This window comes from Callithrix jacchus, chromosome 22 (genome assembly GCF_049354715.1).
Source record: "Callithrix jacchus isolate 240 chromosome 22, calJac240_pri, whole genome shotgun sequence".
Lineage (NCBI taxonomy): Eukaryota > Metazoa > Chordata > Mammalia > Primates > Cebidae > Callithrix > Callithrix jacchus.
This window is the reverse complement of record NC_133523.1, coordinates 46348647-46367766: the sequence shown is the minus strand read 5'-3', so window position 1 is coordinate 46367766 and position 19120 is coordinate 46348647. Positions and strand designations below refer to the sequence as shown.

Genomic DNA, 19120 nt, shown 5'->3' with positions numbered 1-19120 from the left:
CTGCTAAAATGTAGGCATAAACAATAAGCAGCCATTATCATGGGGATCAGAAGATTTGTAATTTCCCCAATTACTCCTATAGATAGCATAACTATTTTCAAAACCTAAGATTCATCTTTTTTTAAATTAATTAATTTTTTTAAAGATGGGGTTTCACCATATTGATCAGGCTGGTCTCGAATTCCTGACCTCAGGTGATTCACCCACCTCGGCCTCCCAAAGTGCTAGGATTACAGGTGTGAGCCACCGTGCCAGGCCTAAGATTCATCTTTGAGGTATTTTTCAGACATTTCCAATTGGGCAGAGCAGCTCAGGCCACCTGGGCCTCCTCTTCATTGGTACCAGAGAACTGGCACCAACAAGTCCTGTGATCTCTATCCAGAAACTGACTCAGCTCAGGAAGGCTGTTTTGGACACTCCTATGATTTCCTCTCCAACCAATCAGCTGCACCAATTACCTAGTCCCTTGCTCTCTATATTATCCTCACAAACCCTGGTGTCCAGCTTTTCCAAAGACAGATTTTCACATTAACTTCCCCCCTCCCACCTGTTTGACCTGGCTAGCCCTGCAATTATTAAACTTTTCTCAGCAAAACCCCACTATTTTCAGTGCTCTGGCTCTTCTGAACAGAGGCAAGGTGAATCCGGATGCCGACAGACCTAGCTTCCCACACCTTGCACCCCAGGTGTTGTCCCTATGAAAGTCTCTGGAGGTTGGGCAAGGTGGCTCACACCTGTAATTCCAGCACTTGGGATGCCAAAGCAGAGGGATCACGAGGTCAGGAGTTCAAGACCAGCCTGGCCAAGATGGTGAAACCCTGTTTCCACTAAAAATACAAAAATTAGCCAGGCATGATGGCAGGAGCCTGTAACCCCAGCTACTCTGGAGGCTAAAGCAGGAGAATTGCTTGAACCAGGGCATCAGAGGTTGCAGTGAGCCAAGATTAAGCCACTGCACTCCAGGCTGGGCAACAAAGTGAGACTGTCTCAAAAAAAAAAAAAAAGTATCTGGAAATGAGTACAGGGTTGATTCTTTCTGGAGTGAATGGAGACTAGAAAATGAAACGATTTCTATTTTGTTCTGTGGAGCTTCAGCGTGAAATTGCACCATCATGCAATGCAGAGTTTGCATTTCACATTCCAGTTTACATTTCGTTCACAGACAATTCCAGGGCTTTTAAATTAAATTGGTAAAGTTAATTTCGATAGCAGGAATTTTTCTGGATCCAATCACCAACAGTTTGCTCTGCCCCAGGGAGAGCCTGGAAGTTGCTTCGGCCTCACTGGTAAATGACGCCCCCTAAACCGGTAAAATAGAGATGTCCAGGAAGCCAGAAGAGGAAAGCACAGGCCCCGCCCCTTCCCTTTCTCCCTCCCCACTCCGCCCCTCGCTGGCTGGACCCGCCCAACCCTGGCTCCCGCCCTATGCGACGCAGTCGCCGGCAGACCCGGAAGCAGATCGCCTGAATCGAAGTTGCTCTGCCACGTGTGAGTTTCCCTCTGTCTATATTAAGATTAAATTTGGGGTCGGGGCGCTGTGGCTCACATGTATAATCCCAACATTTCGGGAGGCAGGTGGGCGGATCACTTGAGGTCAGGAGTTCAAGACCAGCCTCGTCAACAGGGCGAAACCCGTTGCTATTGAAAATACCAAAATTCGGGCCAGGCGCGGTGGCTCAAGCCTGTATCCCAGCCCTTTGGGAGGCCGAGGCGGGTGGATCACGAGGTCAACAGATCGAGACCATCCTGGCCAACATGGTGAAACCCTGTCTCTTAAAAAAAAAAAAAAAAAAAAAAAAAAAAAAAAAAATTCTCCGGGCGTGGTGGCCGGCGATTATAATCCCAGCTACTCGGGAGGCTGAGGCAGGAGAATCACTTGAACCCGGGAGGCGGAAGTTGCCGTGAGCCTAGATTTCACCCCTACGCTCCTGCCTGGGCGACAGCGGGAGTGTCCGAAAAAAAAAGTAAGAGAAAAGGTCGACGTCAAAGAAATGGACAGCAAGATAGGGAGCGAGGCAGCAAAGGCGGAGGCGCCCCAGAGTCGGAGAGAGAAGGAGTGATTTCGAGCCAGGGCAGACAGAGCAGCGAGGTGCTGGGACAGCAAGAATGGGCATCCATGACAAAGAGAGCAGAGAGAACCACAGCAGGGTTCTTGGGATTATTGATTCAAATTCGTTACAAGACATAGGCCTGTTCAGATTATCTGTTTCTCTTTGAGTGAGTTTTGGTACTGGAACAACTGAAAATCAAAAAAAAAAAAAAAAAAAAAAAAAATCCAGACAAAGACCTCGCTTTTTTTTTTTTTTTTTTTCTTTTTGAGAAGGAGTCTTGCTCTGTTGCCCAGGCTGGAGTACAATGGCGCGATCTCAGCTCGCTGCAACCTCCGCCTCCTGGGGTCAAGTGATTCTCCTGCCTCAGCCTCCGGGTATCTGAGATTACAGGAGCATGCCACCACAACGGGCTAACAGACCTCTCATTTTGTACATAAATTAACTCAGAATGTATCATAGACCTCAGGGATCTGAGGGTGCTAGAGACTGAGGACAAGTGGGTGTAAACAGGGAAGAGGGATTTTTTTTTTTTTTTTTTTTGAGACGGAGTTTCGCTCTTGTTACCCAGGCTGGAGTGCAATGGCGCGATCTCGGCTCACCGCAACCTCCGCCTCCTGGGTTCAGGCAATTCTCCTGCCTCAGCCTCCTGAGTAGCTGGGATTACAGGCACGTGCCACCATGCCCAGCTAATTTTTTGTATCTTTAGTCGAGACGGGGTTTCACCATGTTGACCAGGATGGTCTCGATCTCTTGACCTCGTGATCCGCCCGCCTCAGCCTCCCAGAGTGCTGGGGTTACAGGCGTGAGCCACTGCGCCCGGCCCTTTGATTTCTTTCATCAGCATTTTGTTTTTATTCTTCAGTGTAAAGGTCTAGTGAACGTTTTGGTAGATTAACACATTTTCTCTACTTTTACTTTTTTGAGTAATTCTACATGTTATTGCATTTTTAATTTCAATTTCTATATGTTAATTGTTGGTATATAGAAAGAATACATTTACATTTTTTTAACTTTTAAATTTTAATTTAGTTTAGTTTAGTTTTATTTTATTTCAGAGATGGTTTCACTTTGTCTGTCAGGCTGGAGTGCAGTGGGGAGATCTCAGCTCTCTGCAACCTCCGCCTCCCGGGTTCAAGCAGTCCTGTCTCAGCCTCCCAAGTAGCTAGGATTACAGGCACCTGCCACCGCGCTCAGCTAATTTTTGTATTCTGTAGTAGAGACAGGGTTTCATCATGTTGGCCAGGCTCGTCTGGAACTCCTGACCTCAGGTGATCCACCTGCCTCGGCCTCTCAAAGTGCTGGGATGACAGGCATGAGCCACCGCACCCAGGCTTAACTTTTATTTTAAATTCATGGTTAGACGTACAGGTTTGCTACATAGGCAACTTGTGTCATGGGGGTTCGTCGTATCGATTATTTCATCATCCAGGTGTTAAGCCTAGTACCCATTACTTATTTTTCCTGATCCTCTCCCTGCTCCCACCCTCCACCCTCAGACCCAGTGTGTGTTATTCCCCGCTGTATGTCCATGTGTTCTCATCATGCTGCTTCCACTTAAAAGTGAGGATGTGTGATACTTGGTTTTCTGTTTCTGTGTTAGTTTGCTAAAGATAACGGCTTCCAGCTTCATCCATGTCCCTGCAAAGCACATGATCTTATTCTTCTTTGTGGCTGGGTAGTATTCCATGGTGTATATGTCCCACATTTTCTTTATGCGGTCTGCTGTCGGTGGGCATTTAAGTTGCTTGTGTGTGTTTGCTGCTGTGGAAAGTGCTGCAGTGGACATAAGCATGCATGTGTCTTGACGCTAGAACCGTTTATTTTCCTTTGGGTCTATACCCAGTGAGAGGAGTGCTGGGTGGAATGGTATTTCACTCAGTTTTTAGGTCTTGGAGGAATCTCCACACTCTCTTCCACAGTGGTTCAACTAACTTGCACTCTCACCAGCAGTGTAAAAGCATTCCTTTGCTTCACCACCTCGCTGGTGTCTGTTGTTTTTTGACCTGGTGTTAATAGCCGTTCTGACTAGTGCGAGATGGTATGTCGTTGTGGGTTTGATTTGCATTTTGCTAATGATCCGTGATGTTGAGCTTGTTTTCATATGCTTAAGCTGCATGTATTTTCTTTTTTCTGTGTTTTTTTCTTTTGTTTTTATTATTGTTGGCTGCATGTATGTTTTTTGTTCTTTGTTTCTAGATGGAGTCTCATTCTGTCACCCATGCTGGAGGGTAATGGCATGATCTAAACTCACCGAAACCTCCTCCTCCTGGGTTCAAGCAATTCTTCTGCCTCACTCAGCCTCCAGAGTAACTGGGATTACAGGTGTGTGCCACCACACCAGGCTAATTGTTTTGCATTTTTAGTAGGGACGGGGTTCACCATGTTGGCTAGACTGGTCTTAAACTCCTGACCTCAGGTGATCCACCCACCTCAGCTTCCCAAAAAGCTGGGATTACAGGTGTGAGCCATTGGGCTGGGCCATATGTCTTCTTTTGAAAAGTGTCTGTTCATGTCCTTTGCCTACTTTTTAATGGGGTTGTTTTATTATTGTAAAGTTGTGTAAGTTCCTTACAGATGTTGGATATTAGACTGTGGTCAGGTGCATAGCTTGCAAAAAAATTTCTCACATTCTGGTACAGTTGTCTATTCACTGCGTTGATAGTTTCTTTTGCTATGTGGAAGCTCTTTGTAATTAGAGCCCATTTGTCAATTTTCACTTTTGTTGCAATTGCTTCTGGTGTCTTCATCGGGAAATCTTTGCCCATTTGTGTGTCCAGAATGGTATTGCCTAGATTGTCTTCCAGGTGTTTTATACTTAGGGGTTTTTTTTTTTTTTTTTTTTTTTGGTCAATCAATGAGAGCATGTAACGTTGCTCAGCTTGGCCTTGAACTCATGGCCTCGCCTCCCCAAGCGCCAGGACAACTGGCTGGAGCCACCGTGGCCCCCTAGGGGTTTCTCATGTAAGTCTTTGATTCATCTTGAGTTCATTTTTGTGTGTGGTGTAAGGAAGAGGTCCAGATCCAATCTTCTGCGTGTGGCTCGCCAGTTATTCCAGCATCGTTTATTCAATAGGGAGTGTTTTCTCCATCGCTCATTTATGTGGGCCTCCTTGAAGGTCAGATAGTCGCAGGCGTGTGGCCTAATTTCTGGGTTCTCTATTTTGTTCCACTGCTACCACAGACCAGAAGTTTTAACTGACAAAGTTTCATTTATTCTCTTTTATCATGCTTTTGGTGCCGGATCTATGAACTCTTTGGTGTGCCGGAGTTCCCAATTATTTTACAGCTTTTTGTTTTGTTTGTTTTTTGTTTTTGAGATGGAGTCTCTCTCTGTTGCCCAGGCTGGAGTACAGCGGTGCAATCTTGGCTCACTGCAAGCTCTGCCTTCTGGGTTCAAGCAATTCCCCTCCTTCAGCCACCCGAGTAGCTGGGACTCCAGCAGTGTGCCACCAAGCCCGCCTAATTTTTTGTATTTTTAGTAGAGAAGGGACTTCACTGTGTTAGCCAGGATGGTCTCGATCTCCTGACCTCAAGATCTGCCCACCTTGGCCTCCCAAAGTGCTGAGATTACAGGCGTGAGCCACTGCGCCTGGCCTTACAGTATTTAACAGGAAATAATGTTACATAAAAATAATGAACTAGGAAGTGATACATCTTCATCAAATTGACAAACATCTGGGGCATGTCACAGAAAGTCACACTAAATCCAGAAATGACACTAAGGAGCTTCCAGTTTCCTCCTATCCAACGTCACCTTGGAGGGAATAGCCAAACAATTTTAAGAAGAGGAAAATGTGAGGTAAGAATTGTCAATGAAAGAGGTAAAAGTCATTCAGGAGCAGATGATTCAATTTCCATGTAAATATATGGTTTTGAATGAATTTCTTACCCTTGATTTCTAACTGGACTGCTCGGCGGTCGAAGGGATTGGCATGACCTGAAGTTCTTTTAGTTCTTTTGCATTTGCTAGGAGGGTTTTACTTTCAGTTATGTGATCTATCGAGCAGTGCGTGCCATGTGACGATGGGAAGAATGCATATTCTACTGTTTTTGAGTAGAGAGTTGCATAGATGTCTGTCAGGTTCATTTGATCCGGCGCTGAGTACAGATCCTGAATGTTTTTGTTAATTTTCTGTCTCAATGATCTGTCTACCATTGCCAGTGGGGTGTTGAAGTCTCCCACTATGTGGGAGTCTCAGTCTCTTTGAAAGTGCCTAAGAACTTGCATTTTGAGCAAGTTCTTGCTTTAGGAATACAGGGTGCTTCCGTGTCGTGTACATATATGTACTTAGGAGCGTGAGAGCGTCTTGTCAGATGGAACTTTTTACCATTGTGTAATGCCCTTTCGTGTCTTTTTAAAACCTTTGTTGGTTTAAAGTCTGTTTGTCAGAAACTAGATTGCAAGCCCTGCTTTTTTTCTTTTCTTTCTTTCTCGAGACGAAGTCTTGCTGGGATCACAGGCATGTGCCACCACACCCGCCCAGCTAATTTTGTGTTTTTAGTAGAGATGGGGTTTCTCCATGTCAGGCCGGTCAGGCTGGTCTTGAGCTCCTCCCACCTCCCTCGACCTCCCAAAGTGCTAGGATTACAGGTGTGAGCAACTACACATGGCCTGGGGAGATGCTTCTTATGAGAATCTTACATGATTATTCGTGAAGGGCCCATGCAGGGGCGTTACCAGCAGGCATGTTCTGGGCACCCACACGCCGTGACTGTCCGTCCTAGTACATACACCACATGTCTCACTTGCATCTAAAATCCAACGTGGAATATCTGTTTAAAAAAACAAAATCTCCATCCAGGGGTGTGTTTTTTAGTATTTTAATGAGAAAAAGGCTATATTAGGGTGAATTGTTAGAGAAGTATACATGCTTCTCGGTGGGGAAAATCTCCTACCTCGGTAGCATCTGGCTAGGGTTTGATAAGTCCCCCTCAGGAACAGAGGGGTGCACGCAAGCCCAGGTGCAGCCAGTGTAGCCACTCCAGACACTCCCCCTTTTTTTTTTTTTTTTTTTTTTGGTTGTTGTTGTTGTTGTTTTTGGAGATGGAGTTTTGCTCTTGTTGCCCAGGCTGGAGGGCAATGGCGTGATCTCTGCAACCTCTGCCTCCTGGGTTCAATCGATTCCTCTGCCTCAGCCTCCTGAGTGTAGCTGAGACTACAGGCATGCACCACCACGCCCGGCTAATTTTGTATTTTTAGTAGACATGGGGTTTCTCCATGTTGGTCAGGCTGGTCTCCAACGCCCATCCCCAGGTGATCCACCCACCTGGGCCTCCCACAGTGCTGGGATTACAGGCATGAGCCACTGCGTCCGGCTCACTCTCCTCATTTTGCTGACTCTCCATGGGCAGCATCTCCAAGGAGGCCATCAGTGGGCTAAGTTTCTGAAGACTCCTTTCCCAGGGGCTCTCTTGCCTGCTCATGCCTACCTAACTGCCTACCCAAACAATAGTTCCCCTCAAGAGATGGAGACCCTGAAAGGCTTTGGGTGTAAGGACGTCGTGGGCCTTCTGTAACTACTTCCTGCTGACATGGGACGAAGAAGTCGTCAGGGTCTCCGTCTCTTGCTCTCTGTCAGGGAAGGAGCCCCTCTGTAGTTTCCTGGAATCTTTGCCCACTGGCATCCAAGGGGGAGATGTACTTGTAGGTGCTGGGACCTCCAGGGACGATTGGATGATGCCTTTCCATTTCTAGGGGCTGCGTGTGAAATGGCGGTATCCTGGAAGAGACACATTTAATCAGTAAATTATAAAGACAAGGGCCAAAAAGGAGAACGAAGAATATAACTACAGCTGGTCCCAGTAAAGGGACAAGCCACGTGTGGGAGGGGAGAGCAGATGTCACAGCCTTCCAAATGGACCCTTCTGAAGCACCTCCTTTTCCAAAGTCATGGAGCCACGTGGCGTAGTCGTAGATCTTTTTTATGTCCTCCTCTATTGCCCCGCTGTTATTGACATAAGTGCAGCAGGATTTATTGATCACTGCGCAGACCCCACCCTGCTCTGCTAAGAGGTAATCTAAGGCCAGTCTGTTGTCCATGACCACGTTTGCCAGAGAATCTAGGGAGGCCTTGAGTTTAGAGATGGCGTCTCCGGTGCTCTTAGCCAGGTTGCTTATTTGTGTGGAGAGATTTCGGAGGGTGATCTCGTGATAGGCGAACCCTCCCCAAGGGGCGATCATTCCTACGGTCGCTCCTATCCCTGCCAATATGAGGCCCAGAGCTCTTTTCTGTCTGGGTTGGGTGGTGTTATAAATGGTTACCCCTATCCCCCGCGGCCCCAAAAGTCCCACGGCACATTCCCCCACATGCTGGATGTTATTGATGCAGGTGAAGAGGTTTGCCAAAGGGGGGTTTGAGTACGTTCTCTTAGGACTTCCCTCGAAGGGCAGCTTATTTTGTTTTGGTCCACATAAAAATACATAGCCAGGAGGGGTACAGGCCCACCGGGGGCTTCTGGTGTTGAACCACCTGTGTAAATGCGATTTCCACCCTGTTTGAATTGTTTGATTGCAGGTAGGGGATAGAGGCCCTCCCCGGAGAGCGGTACTTTTTGGCCAGATGTGGGCAGTGTGTGCCTTGGGAAGCGAATACAGAACCCTCCATGTTATTAGCTCTTTTCCTTCCCAAGCTCTACACCGATTCCGGGCTGACTTCTCTGGATTGTTCACTGGGTGATTGTCAGCTGGGCACCAGTGAGTCAAGTTAGGGTGGCAACCTGTTGAGGAAAAACTCATGGGCTGGACGGTGGGAATGGGGAATTCCTCCGCCAAGGTGGCGTTCCAGTCACAGTGTCCTCGAGGGCACGGACAACAGGTTTGGTTTAGAGAAGAGCAGTTGAACAAATACACGGAAGTTTTATAGCTTTGATTGAAAGGTGGAGTGAGATCCAGGCAGGGGACTTGGTACGCGGACTTAGCAAGTGAAACCTGGAGCGGAACAGATTTATGCTGGCCTTCAGGGATTCCGGAACCAAACGTTAGGTTTAAAGAAAAGTTTCGTAACAAAATATATTGGTAAGACGAGGATCTGGTGATGAAGTCATGACAAATCCAGCAGTTTGGTCAGATGGTTTCCAGAAGCCATGATTTTGGAGAAATTGACAAGCAAATTTTCACTCCATTGGGCTTGTGAGAGCAGGGACATGGGAAGGAGGTAAAGATAAAGGAAAAGGTATTTCTCTGTCATAGCGGATTTTCCCTTAAGCTTTATGAAAGCAAAACAAAAGTGGTGAAAATAGGAGAGAAAAATAAATGGTTAGGTGTAGTGTTTAGTGATAAAACAGGCTGTTATCAGCACTTTGGGTGCCATGCAAGTTAGGGTCAAAATGAGGGGAATAGCCAATGCCACTGTGACCAAGATTCCCAGTTCTGAGGTGACCTTATTTTGGGTAAAAGGAGAGAAGGCTTTACTTATCTTTTCACTTGAAGAGGAATCTGAAGCCCTCCCGGGGTCGGCTCCTGAGACTACTCAGATGCTGATTCTGTTTTTGCTTCTTCAGCACCTTCCCACAGTTTTACTCGAGAGCGATGTATCCAACTAGAGATTCCAGAAACTTTAATAACTACTGGGGGAGAAAGTAATAAAGGGGTCTCTGCATGAAGGACAGACCCAGGCTAGTTGAGACCCATGTGTAGGTTTTGATGAGGACTTGTCACCCTGGCTAGTATGAGGGTTGATTACTGAAAGGGTCAGGTTCCGGCAGTACCTTTTGCCCAAACTCCTGGATGTCTTGTTGAAACTGGGCCAGTGATGTTATATGTTTGGTTAATTGGGTAACATCTGGATCTAACACTGGGTCTGCACATAGGAAGGGTCTTTCAAATAAAATTTCTTTCTTTTTCTTTTTTGAGATGGAATCTCGCTCTGTTGTTCAAGCTGGAGTACAGTGGCGAAATCTTGGCTCACTGCAGTCTCTGCCTCCCAGGTTCAAGCAATTCTTCTGCCTCAGCCTCCTGAGTAACTGGGACTACAGGCATGCCCCACCATGCCCAGAACACTTTTTGTGTGTTTTTCGTAGAGACAGGGTTTCACCATATCGGCCAGGCTGGTCTCAAACTCCTGACCTTGGGATCAGCCCATTTCAGCCTCCCAAAGTGCTGGGATTACAGGTGTGAGTCAATGGGCCTGGCCTTTTTTTTTTTGAGACAGAGTCTTGCTGGAGTACAATGGCATCATCTCTGCTCACTGCAACCTCCGTCTCCCGGATTCAAGAGATTCTCCTCCTGCCTCAGCCTCCTGAGTAGCTGGGATTACAGGCACCCACCAGTACACCCTGCTAATTTTTGTATTTTAGTAGAGACAGAGCGTCACCATGTCAGGCTGGTCTGGAACGCCTGACCTCAGGTGATCTGCCCACCTCGGCCTCCCAACGTGCTGGGATTACAGGCATGAGCCACCGCATGAGCTGTTAGTGAAATATCAAAAGGACTCATGCAGAAGCATGACTTAGGGGCAGTTGTAATTCAGAGCAGGGCCATGGGCAGGAGTTTTAGCCATGGGCAGGAGGTTTCCTGGCACACTTTGTTCAGGGTCCTTTCTGCCTTCCCAGAGGACCGTGGCCTTCAGAAGGAGTGCTATATTTATTGGGCTTTTGCCACTAATTAAATGGTGTGTGAAATGAAAAATGGCCATTGTCACTTTGTAAAGACAAACTAAGCCAACACTGAGAGTTTTTTTTTTTTTTAAGAAGTACCTTGGCTACTTCGTGGCCTTTCCTGTTTTTGTAGGAAAGCCTTTAACCCACCCAGTAAATGTACCCCAAAGACCAGAAGGTATTTGTAGCCTCCACAGGCTGGAAACTGAGTGAAATACATCTGTCGGTCTCTCCCTGGGTCCATTACCCGATGCTGAACTGGCTGAATTAAGAAGGGCAGCATAGGGCCCCGAGGGCTATTACAGGCACAGGACGGGCGTTAAAGACCGACAAACGGTCTCGTAGAGCCCTTGTCCCGAGAAAAGGTGTTTGTACCTGTGCTGGAGGTGATGTCTCCTGAAGTGACATGAATCATGGAGTGCTCTTACAAGTGTTTACTGCAGGGCCTGGGAAAGTGGAGAATCCTCCCACTGTATACCCGCCTCAGGTTCTCGGGTATATCCATACGATAGCCCATTTCTTTCTTTTTTTTTTTTTTTTTTTAAAGATGGGGTTTCACCACGATGTCCAGGCTGGTCTTGAACTCCTGACCTCAGGTGATCCACCCACCTCGGCCTCCCAAAGTGCTAGGATTACAGGCGTGAGCCACCGCGCCCAGCTATAGCCCATTTCTTTTCCTCATGTATATATTGTGGGTGGGTAGCGTGTTGGGTAAAGTTGGCATAAGGGCTGCGAGGAGTTCCTCAGAGAGGGCAGTGGTCCCGGCTGCTTGATCCGCCCTCCTGTTCGGCTGGGCAGTTTCACCCTCGCCCTTTTCGTGTCCCTGGCCGTGGTCTACAGCAGCCTCCTGTGCTGGTGTCCAGCTCAGAGAGGAAGCCCTTGGTGTTTTAAAAACCGTCTCCCAGTCAGCCAGTGTGAGCCTTTCAGTTCGAGTACAGCAGCTGTCTGAGGTGAGGTAGAGGCCTCAGTGGTCACCCCACTTGATTTTGGAAGCCCCTTCTACTAAGAGAGCGGTGGCAGCTAATTGCCATAAGGCAGTTAGGTCATCTTTGGGTCCCTGAATCATGCCTTTGAGAGGAGTCGTCCACCTGGAGCCTTGTGTGACCAGATTCCGCGTTAAAACTCCCATTGTTAGTCCTCATTTTTGCGGTACGTAAGGTCAGAAGGGTCTGCCTGCGTGGTGCAGCCAGCGGGCCGGGGTTGCAGTAGGCCAGCCCCAAGGTGCTTATCTGCCTGACCTTGTGAGGGGCCTCACGATGAGAGTTCTTCCTCGTTCCCTCTTTGAGAGACTCCTAACGTGGGCTTAATCATTTTTCCGTGTCCCAAAATCCAAGTGTACCATCTTTTGTTGGGCCCAAGAAAGTTCTAGATTGCATTTGGGAGCCAGGGGGCTGTATTTGTTGAATGGCTTATATTCTCTCAGGTGAGAGCCTGGGTTCCTCTGGAGTAAGAATAAGATCCAGAGAGGATACCTGTTGCTCTTTGGGCCTACTTTTCGGAAGCTCTGTGTCCTTTTTTAGCTGAGAAGTTGAAAGTTCATACTGCGTTTTGTGCCAGTTCTTTAGAGAGGAAGCAGATGAGAGCATCCACATGTTGGAAGACTGGGCCCTTCTCAAGAGAGAGCTCAGTTAAGTCTTTAGCTAGAGCTTGTTCAAATAAATGTAGACTGTCTCTAAAACCCGGAGGTGGCAGTTAGTTAGCTGGCCGTCTAATTCTTTGTCATCTGTCCATTCACAGGCAAATAAAAATGGAGACTTCGGGTCCAGAGGTATGCAGAAAAAAACATCTTTGAGATCTAGTGCTGTGAACCGTGTGTGCATGTGGAATGTTTTCCCCAGAATCGCATAGGGTTTGGGACCACTGGGTGAATAGGCATCCGGTGACTGCGACGGCTTTGGCCTGTGCTCCCGATTGCCCTTTGGGATAGCCAGGATGGGTGTATTGCAGGGAGTTACAGAACCTTCACAAGCCATGCCAAAGGAGTCCTTCCATAGCCTGTGGCCGTGGTGATGCTGTTTCTTAGGAAAGAAGTGGAAGGTTTTCTCAGCTGGATTTTGACCGAGACTTCAGTTGCTGCCCTTCCTAGCATATCAGAGGCCCTTATCTCAGGGTTATTTGTGATTTCAGATCAAGATAATTCACCAATGGCATGGGTGTTTCTTCAAAAAAAAAAAAAAAAGGCCTTTAAGGAAAGTTCAGGGCAAGTGAAACATGCCCCTAGTTTGGAGAGTATCTCTCTGCCCTGAAGAGGTACGGGACATTCAGACATTAGCAGGAACTCATGGTCTTTTGACAATAAAAAAGGTGTGACTCTTGTGAAGAGGAGGTGCCATTTACCCTGATTACCTGACAGAAGAAAGTTGCCCAGAGAAGGGGGTTGGCCTGAGCGGGCAGCTCCCGAATCAAATAGAAAATGTGTTGTCCTACCTGCTACGTCCAAAGTTGCCCTTGGCTCCATCTCTGATGATGATGTCACATCTGGGAGCCAGCCACAGCAGAGGGTGCCCTCAGCTCAAAGCCATCATTGGATTGGAGTCAGGGTTGGGGCCCTTTTGGCTCTCAGAACAATCCCCTTTTCAGTAGCTAAGCCGATGGCAGAGGGGACAGGCGGTGTAGGGCTTTTCCCCCTTCGGTGCGTAGGGGCAGTTTGCCTTCCAGTGGCCCGGCTCCCCACACTGGTGGCACTTCCCTGGGAGGGCATTCTTAGGGCAACCTGGAGGGAGCTGGTGGACTTGGAAAGCGGCTGACAACTGAGACTGCCTCATCTCTTTCTGCTTCTCCTTCTTCGTGGCCCTGCCCCTCTCCTCCTGGCCTCGGTTATAAAACACTGAGGAAGCTAATTTGAGGATTTCCGACATGGGGGCACTGGGTCCCACAGCCAGCCTTCGCAGTTTTCTCCTGATGTCGGGGGCAGCTTGTGTCAGGAAGTGATCCTTGAGGACGAGCTGTCCTTCTGGGGATCCCGGGTCTAGGTTGGTATGTTTGCTAAGAATTTCCTGGAGCCTTTCAAGAAAGGCTGCAGGGTTCTCATCTGGCCCTTGGTCGATGGTTGCTAACTTACTATAATTTACAGGCTTGACCTGACTCCTCTTCATTCCCTCTATTAGGCACAGGAGCATGTGATTTCTGGCACAGATTCCTGCCTGGGCATTGTAGTCCCAGTCAGGGTCCTGCAGGGGAACAGCCGTAGCTCCCACGGGGTAGTTGGCATCTGCCAGGTGCAGCTCATCCCCGCATTGACGTGCTGCCTCCCAAACGGTCTGTCTTTCCTGCAGAGAGAGGGTTTGTCCTAGGAGGATGGTGATGTCCTTCCAGGTTAGTTCAAAAGTGTGGGTTAATTTCCGGAAGCCCTCTATGAATTTTCCCGGGTTCTCCGAGAATTTTCCAAGGCTTTCCTTAACTTGGGTCAAGTTCTGCAAGAGAAAGGGGCCTCGAACCTGGACTGGTCCTGTGGGTCTGCTCAGCGTTGGTAGCGGGCAGGTTCCAGAGCAGGGGCCTGAGGGACCAGCGTAGGTTAGGGTTGACCTGTCGAAACTAAGAGAAGGACATAAGGAGGAAGGAGCTGGGGGCGCCTGTTCTTCCTCTCTGGTCTCAGGAAGAGGAGGTTGAGGTGAGTTGACCAGGAAATCTTTGAAGTTTCCTGGTTGAAGGTTCTGGAGTGGACGACTGAGGATAGCTAACAGGGCAGGATCTATCTTGCAGCCTTTACAAAAATCAGGGTTTTCCCTCAAGATCATGAAGGTTTGCACATAAGGGACCTCGGACCATTTGCTCTGGTGTCGGCAGTAGAGGTCGAGCTGGAGTATCGTATTAACATTTAAGCTTCCTCCCTCTGGCCAGGCTTCCTGCCCTTCTAGTTCATATTTTGGCCAAACTTTATTGCAAAGAAAAATCAGTCTTTTTCGTTTTAATGCCTGGGGATCGAACTTATCCCAGTTTCTAAGGATGCATCCGAGAGGGGAATCCCGGGGCACGGAGATCTGGTTACCCATCTGGAAGAGAAGACAGGAAAGAACGTAGGATAGAGAAGCATCCCTCCACCTGTTTGGTGCCTCGGGAAGGTGAGGCGCTCCACACCTTGGCCTAGGTAAAGCATCCATGCCTCTGTCTACAAGGGTGGATTAGATAGGACGAAGCCCTCTACCTGGGCTCCAGAATGAGCTAGTCTTCACATATGCACCATCCATTATTTCCTGTATCTTGTTTTTCTAGAGGGGTTTCCTAGATTTCCTAGGATTGATGGCTAACAGGGACGCCTTTCTCAACTCTGTGTTGGGCAAGGAAGGATGTGAGAACGTCTGGCATGGGAGTAGTTCTCTTGTCTCTCGTATTCCCAGTAACCGTGGCTCTGCAGGAAGTCCAGTAGTCTTGCCCCTGCTAAAGCCTGCAGGGAAGGGACTCCGCGGTAAGGTCCCCTTAATGCGTAATAATATTGGGTGAGTGCATACAGATGATTAGAGGAATGGAGGTAAACCTGATACCTTCCCCTACTCATAGTAGGTTCCTTGGGGATCATGCAGAAGAAGTGCTTAAAAAGGCATGGAAGCCCCCTGGGACTCAGAGTTAGTGGACTGGGCTGTTGATTCCGTTTTTTTACGTCCCTTATATGGTCACATAAGCAGCAAGGGGAGCGCCGGGGGCATCTTCTATCAGCTTGTTCAAGGTAACGCAGAAAGCGCCTGACGGCCTCGCAGGTCCGCAGCAGTGGCTTTAGGAGGCGGATGAAGAACCTCCCAGTGGCCCACAGGAAGCCGCGGTTGTAAAGAGAAACGGGGGCCTGGGGAAGAGGGCCGTAGATGAACACCCGGAGGAAGCGCACAGCCCGCCTCAGGAGCCACAGAACGACGCATTCTTGAAGGGTGGCTGGGCGGAAGAGGACCCGGTAATAAACGAGGGATGCCCGTAAGCGGGCATCCTGCCAGTGCCGGTCCCTGCAGTGAGAAAGGAGGCAAGCGAAAGGACGAAGCTGGGACTCGTTTCTGGGGAAAAAGTAAGTGTGACGTTCCACGTCGGCCCACAGAGGCATCCGGCGCCGGGCAGCGAAGCAAACACAGCAGGCCCCGGCCAAGCAGGACGCACAAGGGGCTTGCACGTGGAGCAGGAATTCAAGGAAGCCCGGTGGCGAGGACAGGGCCAGCAAGGAGTAAGCAGAGTGACCTGGGACATTATTCACTGGTGGCGGCATAGTGTGTCCAGGAGAACGGACTGCCATGAATGGAAAGTGGAAGAGCTGACTTAACGCGGGATCTCAGCTTTAGTTGAAAGATGTGAAGCTCCCAGTCATTGCCCAGCTAGTGCATATTCCCTGCCTTTCACAAGCCTCTGCAGGGAGGGTCACCGTGTCTCAGATCTTCAAGGTGTGGACTAGAAAGTCCTCCCTCCTCTGCCTGTCACCCCTCAGGCTGAGCTGAGAAATCAGCCAGAGGGAGCAGAGTCACAGCGGCTGAAGGGAATGGGTACTGGGCATTTGTTAGTAAACACCGCGTGAGAGGAAAAACCCCTCCCCTGAAAGGTGCAAGAACTGCATTCAGGCAGGAGGGTCTTCAGAGCAGAAAGCAGCAGAGGTCCTCGGCCAGGTAATCTGGCACCACGTTTATAGCACTTACCCGGGAGAACAGTTTCAGGCCAGGTAACCAGCCAAAAACACCAGATGTTACCAGGAGGGGCGTGGAAGTCCTCTGGGTCTCCGTGTTACCAGGAGAGGCGTGGAAGTCCTCTGGTTCTTGGTCTTCTTGAATTCATTCAAGAGACACGCAGGAAGAGTTAAGTGGGTAAGTGCCCTTTATCTAAAGGCATAGGAGCTCAGAAAGAAGAGACACCCTGAACAGTGGAACAGGGTGGGCTCCTGAAAGAGTGAGTCTGTCCCTACTGTTGCTGGGCAGAGCCTTTTTATGAGAATCTGACGTGATTATTCATGAAAGGGTTGTGCAGGGGCATTCCCGGAAGTCCTCTGATCAGAAAGCGCTGTGATGGTCCATGCTGGTACACACGTCACATGTCTCATTAGCATCTCAAATCTCCACCCAGGGGTGTATGTTTTAGTATCATTATGAGCGGGAAACTATTCTGGTGTGGGTTATTAGAGAAGTACCCATAGTTGATAATGGGGAAAATCCCCCATCTTGATTATGTCCAGCTAGCCCCTAATATGTCCCCTTCTGGGCCAGAGGGCATAGCCACACGGCCAGGTCTTGGCAGTGTAGCCACTGTTCTTTTTTTGCTGTCAGTTGGCAGCATCTTGAAGGAGGCTATCAGTGAGTTGCTTGCTTTTGTGTGTGTGTGTGTATGCATGTGTGAGATGGCTTCTTGACCTGTCGTCCAGGCTGGAGTGCAGTGGTGAAATCTTGGCTCACTGCAGCCTCCGCCTCCCAGGTCCAAATGATTCTCCTGCCTCAGCCTCCTGAGTAGCTGGGATTACAGGCGCCCACCACCATGCCCAGCTAATTTTTGCATTTTTAGTAGAGACGAAGTTTCACTATGTTGGTCAGGCTAATCTCAAACTCTTGACCTTGTGATCCACCCGCCTCAGCCTCCCAAAGTGCTGGGATTACAGGTGTGAGCCACCTTGCCCAGCCCCAGTGAGTTGCATTTCTATAGATTCCTTTCTATAGATTGCTTTCTATAGATTCCTTTCCCCAGTGTCAGAGGCTTTTGAGTGAGAGCAACTCCATCTGGAATAGGGGCTGGATAAAGTAAGTCTGAGACCTGCTGGGCTACATTCCCAGGAAGTGAAGGCATTTACTCTCAGGATGAGATAGGAGGCTGCTCCGCCTATGGAGTAGCCACTCATCATTTCTTCCCTTTCTTAATTGTAAGCTTGCTTTCACTTTACTGTATGGATTCACCCTGAATTCTTTCTTGTGTGAGATCTAAGAACCCTCTCTTAGGTTCTGGATCAGGACCCAAATCCAGGTCCTGGATCAGGTAACACAGGGGCTCCCTTACCTGCTCATGCCTGGCTGTTTGCCTACTCCAATGCTTTCACCTGGTTTGTGGACAGAAAAACTTAAGTTATACCTAGTTCATCCACATCTCTGTATTCCGTCTCTATAACAAATCTGAATATAAATTCACCTTAAGCTTCTTCTCCCAGGTCACAGAAAATAACAGAATTTTCACCTTGAGTTTATTCTCATCGACCTATTTCTCTCTTAAGCATCTTCATCAGGGCTTCACTGGAATAAAAAGGGATGTCAAGAAAATTTAGATTCATTTGAGAATGTGACATGGATCTGACATGTAAATTAGTACTTGCATTTCTTTCTCTTTCTCTTTTTTTTTTTGAGACGGAGTTTCGTTCTTGCTGCCCAGGCTTGAGTGCAGTGGTGCCATCTGGGCTCACTGAAACCTCCGCCTCCCAGGTTCAATCAATTCTCCTTCCTCAGCCTGGCGAGTAGCCGGGATTACAGGCGCACAGCACCACATCCGGCTAAGTTTTGTATTTTTAGTAGAGACGGGGTTTCACTTTGTTGGCCAGGCTGGTCTCAAACTCCTGACTTTGTGATCCACCTGCCTTGGCCTCCCAAAATGCTGAGATTACGGACGTGAGCAACTGCACCCAGCCTAGTGCTTGTATTTTCTAACTGTGACCAAAGAATTTGTAAAACTGTGACACTGTGTTTTTCCATGGCCAGCAGAAAAATGGAAAAGGAAACACTAATTTTCTTAATATTATCTCTAGTCTTGTATTTAACAGCTACACAGCCCCCTGAAGTGTGAGATTTAGAGCCATGCCTTCCAGTAATTACTAATGTCTCAGCCAGGTACGGTGGCTCACACCTGTAATCCCAGCACTTTGGGAGGCCGAGGCGGGTGGATCACGAGGTCAAGAGATCGAGACCATCCTGGTCAACATGGTGAAACCCCGTCTCTACTAAAAATACAAAAAATTAGCTGGGCATAGTGGCATGTGCCTTTAATCCCAGCTACTCAGGAGGCTGAGGCAGGAGAATTGCCTGAACCCAGGAGGCGGAGGTTGCAGTGAGCTGAGATTACACCATTGCACTCCAGCCTGGGTAACAACAGCGAAACGCCGTCTCAAAAAAAAACAAAATTCCTGATGTCTCTTGTATGTGATAGGAATGAATACCACACAGCCATAACAAGAACTCAAGGCCCTTTAGTTTTGTTCAGAAACTGAGGTATGGGACAATTTCACTATCGTTCCTAATATTTTTAGTTCTGTTTTTCAAATAGTACATATGTGTTTATTTCTTGAATTTTGTTTGATGTTACATGTGGCGACCATGTTGAAGTTCAGTTCAACCCAGAAACATAGTAGAGAGTTGAGGAAATAGCAAAGATGGAAGAACCCACCAGAGGGGCACATGTTCTTTCGGCCTCTTGAGACTGTTCTTAGGGCAAAAGCAAAAAAAGAAGCAAAACCCACCAGAACCACTCTCTTGCCCAACCTTTTGTTTTTGTTTTCCCTAGAAACACCTTACTTCAAAGCTTACCTTCTTTGTTTACATTAA

At 48.2% G+C, this 19120-nt stretch overlaps 1 protein-coding gene and 1 pseudogene across 2 annotated transcripts in view; one reads left to right on the top strand and one right to left on the bottom strand.

Annotated features, from left to right (window-relative positions):
- The window catches only part of LOC128928141 (putative protein ZNF321), a 94496-nt gene that overhangs the window by 45282 nt on the left and 30094 nt on the right, over positions 1-19120 (top strand).
- Positions 7081-9238, bottom strand: LOC108589661 (endogenous retrovirus group V member 2 Env polyprotein pseudogene; annotated as a pseudogene). The gene has a single exon (XR_013531192.1). The product of XR_013531192.1 is annotated as an endogenous retrovirus group V member 2 Env polyprotein pseudogene (transcript).